General features: G+C 40.8%; 1 protein-coding gene across 9 annotated transcripts in view; it reads right to left on the bottom strand.

Moving 5' to 3' along the window:
• Positions 1 to 12,204, bottom strand: part of RGS7 (regulator of G protein signaling 7) — a 427,776-nt gene that overhangs the window by 301,340 nt on the left and 114,232 nt on the right. The window lies entirely within an intron of this gene.

Genomic DNA, 12,204 nt, shown 5'->3' on the forward strand with positions numbered 1-12,204 from the left:
TGGGTATATCTACTTGAGAATACGCTGTGACTTGCCTACAGTCAGATGGGATGTCTGTGGGAGAGCAGGGAAATAAACCCATGTCTTATGAGTCCCAGACTAGAACTCTAAACAATGGTCCATCCTGCCTCTCTAGGAAAAATACAGATGTGAAAAAAATGAAGTAGAACATTAAGTGATTTGCTCAATGAAGCTGTGTGAGTCATCATCAGATGTGAGTTGTTAGCTGCTGACATGTTTCTTTTAATGGAAAGATTCTATCTGTCCCTCTAATGGAACATAACCCTCCAAGTTGTCGAAGATTATTAGTTACATAGTACCACAGATGTGCCTGGTGCTTAACTGACACTAAGAGAGGGTTTGTGATTGGAAAACCTCAGAGTCTAAGCTCAACACAGAACAGATGTGAACAAACTCTGGGGAGAAAGAGGAATAAAACAAATCCAGGGGATAAAGAAAACTACTCCTGAGAGGACATTAGTTACCAAGAAATCAGAATATTGTATGGTTTTTATTTAATGTATCTTTATAAAAGATATAATATACTCAGAAATAAGGGGGAGCAGACATGAGGAGGACATAGTGCTAGAGCTGATATAGGTGATGGAAAGTAATGGTGCATTTTAAGGTTCTCAGTTATAGGCTAGTAGAGAGAGTTGCTAACTTTGGGATGAAACACCCACACACTTTCAAAAAACAAGTGGCTGAGGTGCACAGCTTATTCTCATTGTTCCTGCTATTGGATCAGTTTTCAAAAACTAAAGCTGTCTTTTGAATAAAAGAGGGAGAAGGAAAGAAATCTTCTTCACCCATTTATTGTCTGGAAAACAGTGCCCCCAGTAGGCAGTCCTATCAACAAGTAATAGCATCAGTATACAGCTATAGAATCTAAGAGAATTTATTATATTACACAAACATGTCTCTACTCGGACACCAGCTATTTTAGTATGTTGACCTGGCATGAAAACAGACCTGGTTCATCAACCCTGCACCTTCACATTCCTATACCCAGTGCTGTCACATGCTTTTATGAGAGCATGTTTAATCCCACTGTAGATGTGTAACTGTAAGGGTATAGGCGGTCTGGCCTAGAGGACACACATCAGGAAGGTTGGTTAGTGAGCAGGGGTCAGAGGAATCACTAGAGCCAGGTTCAATAAGCAAGAGTTGGGGACAAAGTCAGGCTGGTGTCAAAAACTAGAGGTAGTATCAGGAGGTCAGAGTCAGGATGATAATCAGACTGAGATCTGATGCTGAAGATCAGGAAACATGGTGAGGTCTGGAGTCACAGCTGGCCAGTGTCCTTGGGCACCTTGCACAGTTAGATAGGGTGCTTGGCCAGAGGGCCGCAAAGTATTGTCACACTGGGTGTCTTGTGCAGTACTTCCTCCAGCACCTACTCTCCACACTGTTTCCTAACGGTGGCTCTGCATGACCTCCTAGTAGCAATGTGGGCACATCAGCTGTCCAAGGCTCTGTAGACCTGGGTTCTAATCTCTGGGTCCTTACAGTAAGCCTCATTGGTCATCTGACCTAGTGACATGCTGGATAAGTGTCATCTCACTACAGCAGGACTTTTCACTACAGATACTTGGTCAGGACAAGATTTCACCACATGCTGTGGATGTATTCATGACATTTACAATATCACTAGAGACCTCACATATGCTACAGAAGCAGCATTTCATCATGAGAAAAAAAGCATGAACAGATATAACTGCCAAGAGGCCACTGGCAAACTGTCATAGACAAGACCTGATCAACACAGACATTGTTGAAATTCAATACTACCAAAACCAGGTGTACAGTCAAACTTTTCTGAGACCATAATATACTACCAGCTCTGGATGTCTGATTAGATGGACTAATATAACTAACATTCATTTTCTTCAAAAATGTAGAGGTAAATTGGTTCATTTTTATACATGACTGCTTATTTTTCTCTCCCAAAGTTAGTCTATTTGAAAATCTGTGTTTAGAGTCATAACCCAGTACAGAGTTGTATGGTGTGCCCAGAATTTTTTTAAGCAAAAGATATTTCAAATACTTTGTGATGATGAGTGATATTTGTTTTGTGTAATGAAATGATTAGGTCTGCTGCCTAAAGAAGTCTTGTGAACACAATGTTAGCTATCAATGAGTATTTGTCCTTATAGTTAAATCAATTAATGGATATCCTAGTATGCAAAAATGTGTTTAAAATAAAGGCTATAAAATGATAAAGACATGGTGTTTCAAAAAATGCTATGTGCACACTTTAGACTTGTGCTGCATAGATGATGCACAGGCTTGGAATGATGTTAGTTTTGAGAGGCTAGCTAAGGAAAAAAACAGCCATAACAGAGTGAGACAGAAATAGAAAGTCTAAACAAAATATGAGTTGGATGTGAATGGACAAAACATGGCAGAGTAATCAGCAAAAGATGTTAAGATGGTCTAAGATGGAATTGGAAAGAAACGCCAGACAGCCACTGTCAATGAGTTTAGAGATGAAAAGGAGAAGAGAGTTGATACAGTATCTTGAGAGGCAAGTCTAGCCATGAGGGAGTTATTGAAAATAGGAGACACTAAACACTGAATGTATTGGGAGGGGAAAGAACCAGAAGCAAGTGAGAGTTAAAGACAAGGGTAAGGGAAGGAATGAGTATGGGTGTGAGGAAGATCAGGAGATGATATTTTATGATGAAGTCACTGGGGCAGGTGGAAGAGTTAGAGGAAGAACACCAATGAGAAACTTTATAAATAAACTTTACTAGATAGGTTGGCCAAGAGGTGTCAAAGTGTCTCTCTCTCTGTGTAGAAAGCATGAAAACAACCTACTTATATCTGAAGGCTGTAAATGCCAGAGAGAGAGGAATTACTTAGAGTGGTACCAGAAGATGTAACTAGAAGTATTTCAGATGAAAAATGGAAAATTTAGGCTCAATAGTAGGAAAGTCTTCCTCACTGAGATTTATCTGTTGTGTAATATCTGTTCGTGAGATATGATGGAACCCCAGCATTTGAGATCTTTAAAAGAAGACTGGACTAGAAAAGATTCTGTTATGAAAATTTCATGAACTTGGTACCATTCCCTTGTTCTAAATAAAAATGAACTTATTTGCGTCTCAAAAAATTCCAAAAAATATACAGGATGTTTTCATTAAGATGTTAAAGATACTATTCTCTCTAGTGGTATCCCTCCCATTTACTGCTACATTATATCACAATGATGGAGGAAATTATTTCTAATCACATTTTCTTGCAAGTCCAATGGTTAAATAAGAATGTACGCATTTCCCAGGAAATCATAACAGTTTGTTCCCCTACAGCCAGAACAATAGGACTAAACACCAGTGCTCCCTTTACAAAAGAAAGATCAGAAAAAGTAAATTAAAACCCAAGAGAAAAATAAAGAAAAGCACCATATAAACTGGTCTTGTATAATAGGCCTCCAAAAATATTATGCTTTCTCTATTGACAATGCTGAATATCTCCGGAAATATTACACACATTCATAACCAAATAAAAGTAGAAGTCATTCTTTGTTCATCTTCTAGCTATAATGCACATACATGAAAATGAGAAATGAGATCTAGCTGCAAGGTTATTGGATTCACCACCACATCCAAATCCCAACTTCCTCAAAATGTAAGGATATCTGGAGCAAGGACTTTGATGTAACCCATTAAAGGTGGTAAAAAAGACAAACCAACTGATTAATTGTTTGATAGCCTGAATATTAATAGAATATTTGGCATACTATTGCTCGATAATGCCAAATATTGAGTGAACTCCTCATGAGAAATAGCTACTATTTATATACACACACGGGCACTTTTATGTCTTGAATGTGTCTCATTTCTTTTTTTTAATCTAAGTAGGCTACTTGCCAACTACATTTCCATGGCAAAATGAACAGCATTTTTGTTAGTCTGAAAGACCTGCAATAATTGCCTAGGCCCTAGAACCAATACATGTTCATGTTCTGGCTAACAAACATGGTAGAAATCTGTTAAAAACAAGTGGTGATTAAATACAGAAGATTTCAGTTAGAATGAGTCACAGCCTCTCAGGGCTGCTGCTTTAAAACTGAGTTTTATTCATTTGCATCAATGAAGAGTTCCAGGGCTGCCCAGAGGATTCAGGGGGCCTGGGACAAAACAATTTCAGGGGCCCCTTCCATAAAAAAAAGTTGCAATACTACAGAATACTATATAGAATGCAAATTGTCCCACTTGCTCCCCCCCCCCCAGGGCGGCCCTGGGAAAAATAAACATTTAAAAACCTTCCGCATCTCAGCACAAACCCAGTTTTGAGAAAAGTTCTTTTCAAGTCACCTTTACAAGGTATCACTGGTTCTCAGCATCAGCTAGTGCTAAAAGGCACTAAAAAGCTCATTAAAAGGGTTGAACAAATATTTTCCATCAAAACTTTTTTTGGATCAAAAACTAGGGGTTTTTAAAAAGCAGAAAAAAATCACAGACAATATCTGCTTTCCTTCAAAATTTGTTGTGTTTTTTTCAATTGAAAAGCTGAAATTAGTCTGCCAAAACCTGAACATGGTTTGGGGTTTCAAAAGTGTGTGGCCAAATATTTGCTGCTTGTTGTGTCTGACTGTTTAAAGAAACAATAAAAAAATTCTGCTTAAAAAAAAAATCCAAAACTTTTGAACCACCTCAGCTTGTAACCAAACACCTGAGCCCATCCAGTCAGAGATTTTTCCAGGTTTCTGATACTCTGCTGGCTTCCTTGACTCATATCTGTCTCCATAACTTTGGGTTCATTTAGGTTAGAACATAAGAACATAAGAATGGCCATACTGGGTCACACCAAAGGTCCATCCAGCCCAGTATCCTGTCTACCGACAGTGTCCCAGAGGGAGTAAACCTAACAGGTAATGATCAAGTGATCTCTCTTCTGCCATCCATCTCCACCCTCTAACAAACAGAGGCTAGGGACACCATTCCTTACCCCTCCTGGCTAATAGCCATTAATGGACTTAATCTCCATGAATTTACCTGTTTCCTAGAGACTGGCTCCATGGGGTCCCTCACAAAGTGGAGATGGTTACTGTGGGTTTGTCTTTAGTATAACTTATGTACATACTCCACAAACTGAGCATTTGAGCTTGTTCCAGAATCTGGGATGAGCCTATGTTGTGAAAACTGAAATGCTCAAAATAGCACATGCATGTGAATGGACAGAGGGTGCTAAAATTAAATTAACACAGGGGTTCTCAAACTGGGGGTCGGGATCCCTCATGGGGTCATGAGGTTATTACTGGGAGTTGCGAGCTGCCAGCCTCCACCTCAAACCCTGCTTTGCCTCCAGCATTTATAATAGTGTTAAATATATAAAAAAGTGTTTTTAATGTATAAGGGGGGGGTCGCACTCAGAGGTTTGCTATGTGAAAGAGGTCACTAGTACAAAAGTTTGAGAACCACTGAATTAACCCCTCTGGAGCCCCGGGGAATGCAGGGGAGGGTGGAGGGGATCTCCTTTGGTAGGGTTGGGAAGGAGGTAGGTGGTGTAGGATATTGCTCTTCTCATGTGATCCCTCCCCTATGGCTCTCTTGGCTCTATCACTGTTAATCTAAAGTGGCTAATTTTAATGAAGCTACCCTCCCCTGACATGAATCTCCCTATGGCACTGAAATTAAATGTAGACTATAATTTGGCATTTGAGAAGTGAAAGGGATGGTAGCCCTAAGGGAAAAGATAATAGCTTGACTCTTTGTGTTAAATAGCTGTCTGCAAGCCTCAAACTGCTGAATGAGCTTTAGGGTAGGGAAGGCTGTGCCTCCCCAAACAGCCTGGCCCTGCCCCTATCTGACCCCCACCCAATTCCTGCCCCCCGACTGGCCCCCCTCATCCCCGACCCATCCTGCTCCTTGTCCCCTCACCGCCCTGACTGCCCCAACCCCTATCCACACCCCCCGCCAAGTCCTGACAGACCCCCAGAATGCCCATGATCCAACACACCATTCCCTGTCCCCTGACCGCCCCCTCAGAACCTCTGCCCCCTCCCTGTCCCCTGGACTCCCTGCCCCTTATCAAACCTCCCGGGCCTGGCCCCCTTACCATGCCACTTACCCCCACCTCCCCCCTCTCCCAAAGCCTCAGCACGCCGCGTCCAGGAGTGGCCCTGGACAGCGCTGCAGCAGCATAGCTCCACGGGACCTGAGCTCCTGCTGCTCGGCCCGGAGCTCTGCCCCCTTACCACACGGCTCTGAGCGGGAGAAGCTCAGGCCCCGCTGGAGCCATGCTGCTTTAGCGCTGTCCAGGGCTGCTCCTGGATGCGGCGCGCTGAGGCGCCGGGGGATGGGGGAAGGCGGAGGCGGGGCTGGGGGGAAGCCTCAGACATTATCATGGGGGCCCCTGTGGGGCCCGGAGCAAATTGCCCCACTTGCACCCCACTCTGGGCGGCCCTGAAGAGTTCCACATATCATAACATTTCAGTACACAACTGTCTCTGTGACCCAACTTTTTACATATTGCCTGATCAGCTTCTTGTTTGATTGGTAAAATCAAGTCACCAATTAGTCCTTTACAACTTATCTTTCACACAATTGGCATCGATTTTGTTTTGTTTTGTTTCGCTAAACATCTGTTAGGCATGTCTAGTATTCATGTGCAAATTACATTTCCTTCGAATCACAATCGTCTAAGATTATGTCATTAACATTATTTAAATTCAACATGGGAGGTATTTCACTGTGCTGAAAAAGAGTTATCACATTCTGTCTACTGATGAGTAACCCCCTTTGCCATTCACCTCAGTAGCAGTTTCATAGCTTATAAAATGTATTTATTACATTAATAAACTCTACCAAAATTGTTAAAGCTTTTTCTAGAACTTAACTTCAACTGCTATTCATATTTTAGTCAGGGTCAGTCCGTAGAGACTGAGGTCAGTCCTAGAGTGTGGCAAATTATCCAGCAAGTTTAGCCCTTTTTCCCCGTCTCAGAATTATCCAAGCACATTAACTGATTCATTGTGCACAATTGTTCAACCTTAGTTTGAGAATAAATGTTGGTCTATGATTTAACAAAATTTGAGTATTCCCTATTCGTGTCATGTAATTTTTCACATGATTACAGAGTTTTATTTCTGATCTCTAATTAATCCTATGCATGGACCCTAAAGTTCACCATGGCCAGCTAACCCTTTCATAAGCTTCATTTTTTTTCTGTACTAGGTGCTAAATGGACTACAAGTTTTAAATCATGTTAATCAACCTGTGTCAGCTAATGTGCTTTCTAAACACAACTCATTTTCCCAGTGTAGACATAGTTCAAGGCACTTTCAAGGGCTTCCCTTGAATCAGAGTCCTCTTGCACTTGATGCCTCATGGAAACAGACACATTTCCTTATGTAGACACTTGCTAAAATCTAATCTCTGTCAATGGCAAATATAATTTAACTTTGCCTCCTTCATGTAAAAGTGTAATTTTCACTCTGCTGCCACCTGAGACTTTTTTGGTACTTAAAAAATGTGGGCTTAAATATTCTCCAGTTCCATACTGATGAAGGAAATCTAGGCAATATTGGTCTAATTTCAAAGCATCTTGGTTAAAACACACCCTGAGCAGAGCAATGGATAAAAATCATTCTGTGACTAAACTATACAAATTTACATAAATCTTCTGGGAAGAGAGAGATTTGCTGCCCTTGGATCATATTTTAAATACAAAGATATATATTTACTTAGCAATGATCTGACCAGCTCAGCTAAATGCTCATAGGTAATAGAGTTCCTAGAGAAATATAAACACTTGCACTGAAAAGAACAGAGTTCTTCTTCCCCATCTAATATGAGGAAAAGATGTATTGTAATATGTTAGGTTTCAGAGTAGCAGCCGTGTTAGTCTGTATCCGCAAAAAGAACAGGAGTACTTGTGGCACCTTAAAGACTAACAAATTTATTTTAGCATGAGCTTTCATGAGCATCCGAAGAAGTGAGCTGTAGCTCACGAAAGCTCATGCTAAAATAAATTTGTTAGTCTTTAAGGTGCGACAAGTACTCCTGTTCTTTTTGTAATATGTTAGGCACAAGAACAATGGATAGATTTTCAATGTTGGCACTTTGTTAAGAATGAGACTATTCTTTAATAGGTTTTTTGTTGTCATAGAGAGTAAGATGACTAATACTTTACTAACTTGCTTATTTCTGCTGCCTTATTTCTGGGGTTCCTGAGAAATACAAGATTAATTTAAGAGAAAGGAATAATGCTAATGATGTGGAAAGCTATGTTAGCAGAGTTTGAATAGTGTAAAAAATGGAAACAGAATGCCAGCAATTGATCAGTACCTATCATAACTATCTGGCTTTATGGTTTTGAATTTGTTGTGCTCAGAAATTAACAGACACAATATAAAGAAAATGTGGAATGTGAGTGTGACAGATATGGCAATTTCCTGCAAGTCCTTAAAAAACTTATTGAATTAAATGTATGTAGTTTTGGAGTCTATTATATTACAAATGCAAAGTTTATGCATCATTGTGGAATTGTGTGAACTTCCACGGGGGAGGGAGAGATGTGACAAACATAGATCCTGGGAAGTATTATGAGCTTCAAACAACTATTTGTAACAATGTGACAGCCAAGAATGGACTTTTGGAATAAACAAAGTTAAGTAGGTTTCCCAGGAAATCTCTAGGGGGAAGTGGATGCAAACATACCCCCTCAAGTTATGCAAAAACCCAGCCTTTTAAAGCTATGCCCTGAGGAAAGGACCTTTGTCTGCTGATTACCGGTTACATTTCAAGGCCCAAACTGAATAAAGAAAGGACTCCTCAGATTCATCGATGTTCTTGTTCTGAGCAAAAGCTATAACAAATGTGTAACTACCGAAAAAACCCTTGGTGAGGTTTGAAAGGCTGATCACCTGCCATTTTTGGAGCGAGGTGGTGATCTCTGGTAAGCTTATTAGCATGTGTGTAGGTTCATTTATTGTTTTTACTGTTTTTTCTGTAATCCTTTCACTTTAAGAATAATGTACTGGGCTATCTTGATTATCACTTCAAAAGTTTTTTCTCTTACTTAATTGGCCTCTCAGAGTTGGTAAGACAACTCCCATCTTTTCATGCTCTCTGTATGTGTGTATATATCTCCTCACTATATGTTCCATTCTATGCATCTGAAGAAGTGGGCTGTAGCCCACAAAAGCTTATGCTCAAATAAATTTGTTAGTCTCTAAGGTGCCACAAGTACTCCTGTTCTTTTTGCGGATACAGACTAACACGGCTGCTACTCTGAAACTCTTCTGATGGTCACCTAATTTTGAGCCTAAACTTGTTGATGGCCAGTTTATAGCCATTTGTTCTTCTGTCCACACTGGTGCTTAATTTAAATAACTCCTCTTCCTCCCTGGTATTTATCCCTCTGATGTATTTATAGAGAGAAATCATCTCTCCTCTCAGCCTTCTTTTGGCTTGTTTAGCCTAACCAAGCCCTTTGCATCTCCTCTCATGAGGCACGTTTTCCATTCCTCGGATCATCCTAATAGCCCTTCTCTGTATCTGTTCCAGTTTGAATTCATCTTTCTTAAGCATGGGAGACCAGAATTACACACAGTAGTCCAGATGAGGTCTCACCAGTGCCTTGTATAATGGCACTAACACTTCCCTGTCTCTACTGGAAATCTCACCTGATGCATCATAGGGCAGCATTAGCCTTTTTCACAGCCACATCACATTGAGGCCTCATAGTCATCCTGTGATCAACCAACACATCCAGGATGGTGTCTGTGTAGGAGATGCACTGAGTTGACCTATATATACTTTTATGATTGTGATGGCTGCTTGCAGAGCATACCAAGGGAGAATAAACTGCAGATGTTTTGTGTCAGTGCAACATCTCCAAGCTGTCTTGTTGGTGCTGCAGAAACTGTACAAACTAAGTAAAAGTGGTCTCAAAATGATGCATGAGCAGGAACATTTGGGAGGTACTTTATTGCTTTTTTCTGGTATAGAGCTGCTACTACTCTAAATCTTTTGATGGGGAGCAATGAGGTGTGTATTCCACCAGGAACAGAATTTATACTGTTTATAGCATAGATCCCAGGGCAGCTGGGAGCTGTCATGTGTAATCAGTGGCAACTTTATAACAGGTTTCAGAGTAGCAGCCGTGTTAGTCTGTATCCGCAAAAAGAACAGGAGTACTTGTGGCACCTTAAAGACTAGCAAATTTATTTTAGCATGAGCTTTCGTGAGCTACAGCTCACTTCTTCGGATGCATAGAATGGAACATACAGACAGGAGATATTTATACATACAGAGAACATGAAAAGGTGGAAGTATGCATAACAACAGGAAAATAAATTTGTTAACTTTATAACAAAGAACCTTCTGAGCACTATATTAAAGACTGACTTAATAGTGTTGGGAAGTGAAATGTTAAGTGGAAGTGAAATCCAAAAAAACAAAAAGAATCTCAAATCTATAAACTGTTCCTATAATCCCTGATTTCTTGGCATCACTATGATATAATCTAGCCAAGGTTCCTCACTGTTTCAAAGGGAACTGCGGCTCAAACAAAGGTTAGCCACTCTCACTATTACAATGATCAGATGCCTTCATGTCTGTGGTAGAAAGCTAGCAGGAAAAAAATGTCTGGTCCCATCTTTGGAAAATAATTGATCCTTGTTTTTTTTTTAAAAATATATACTTGAAAAGACCCAAATAGGATTGCACAGAGATGGTTTAATAAAATATTTACAATGCCATTCACTTCTAGAAATATCATGTGCTAATTCTTCATGTCTGCCTAATAAAGCTGCCTTTTATCAAGTTTATTATCAGTAAATGATATGCACCAGTCTCAGAACATTATATGCTAAATTGAAAGAGCAATCTGGCAATTTCTGGGAAGCAACCAGAACAGTTTCTCAATTTATTAACATTCCAAAGGACACTGAAGATGCGGAAGCACTAAATATAACCTGCAGTGAGCACACCATTTTTATATTCCGGCTGTAAGGAAATATTCAGAATGGGTCTCTGAGAGGGTATTTAAACTGTCAGGTAGGAAGTGCTTTACTCTATTTTTCTGATCATTTAAACAATGTAAGGATATTTGCATGTCACCACCATATGGTCAAGGAGCCAGCTACTAATCACAGTGTATAAATATGGACTTGTATTAAATCATGGTAAGGAAGAGTGCTACAAAAATTCATAAGGATAAAATAAGTAGGGTTCTCTAGAAACTCTTCTAAAAACTTATATATTTGAATAGAGGATTCTATCCCTTCTATAGGTCTTTTGAACGATCCTTTATAAAGGATATAATCCTCTATTAAGTCTATAACATAATTTACACAACCTATGGAAAAGTATCTTTTCCTATTAAATTCTATAGGATTTGTTTCAAAAAGGCTGATTCTGATCTGGATCTTAAGAGGATTTTGTGGATTCCCAGGAAAACTCCTGAAGAGTGGGTGAACAGAAGTTCCTCTTCCTCATACCAGACAAACTGGTGGCTCTATTAACAACTTTAAACAATCTAATTATGAGAATAAACAGAAGAGGTCTCTCCAGTCTCAAGATCTGGAAGGAGCTGACTAAAGAGGTTCACAGTACCTACATGCTAGCGTAGTGAGCTTCTCTCCAGTCCCAAGAAGAAGAATGGCTTCTCTCCAGTCCCAAGAGAGAGGAACCATTACACTCCTCTGGTGGGCTCAGCTAACCTTGTCCCACTCCCCTCACAGGAAGTGCAGGGGCAGGACCTAAAGTATAAGAGTAGGGCCCTTCAACTCAGTTGCAGCCAGACCAGGAATGGAAGCAGATGTCCCTCCCAGCATGCCAAGCCCTCAACAAGGCCCAGGACCTGCCATGGAGCAGACCAGTGCCCTACTGGCCCAGGATATGGAAGGAGCCAGAACCCAAGGTCAGCAATGACAAAGCAATGCCAGCAGAGTCAGGTAGGAAGTAGCCCATGGAAATCAGATGTTGGTCTGGTTGTGCTGCCGGGACATGAGGCAGCAATCTTTTGTTTCCCACTGAACCAATGTCGGGACCGCCCACCACCATCAGGGCTGGGGCTGGGACTCTGTAGTAGGTTGGGCCCAAGTCCTCCTGCCGCCACCTCACACCTGAGTTGGCTGCCTACGCACCCTCAGCCAGAGGCCTGCACAAGACTGTTGGTCTGCTTTGCCCCACCAGAGGTCCAAAGCTCAGATTGTTACTGCTTGCCCCAGCCAGCAGGCTGAAGGCTATG

Source organism: Mauremys mutica, chromosome 3 (genome assembly GCF_020497125.1).
Source record: "Mauremys mutica isolate MM-2020 ecotype Southern chromosome 3, ASM2049712v1, whole genome shotgun sequence".
NCBI classification, from domain to species: Eukaryota; Metazoa; Chordata; order Testudines; family Geoemydidae; genus Mauremys; species Mauremys mutica.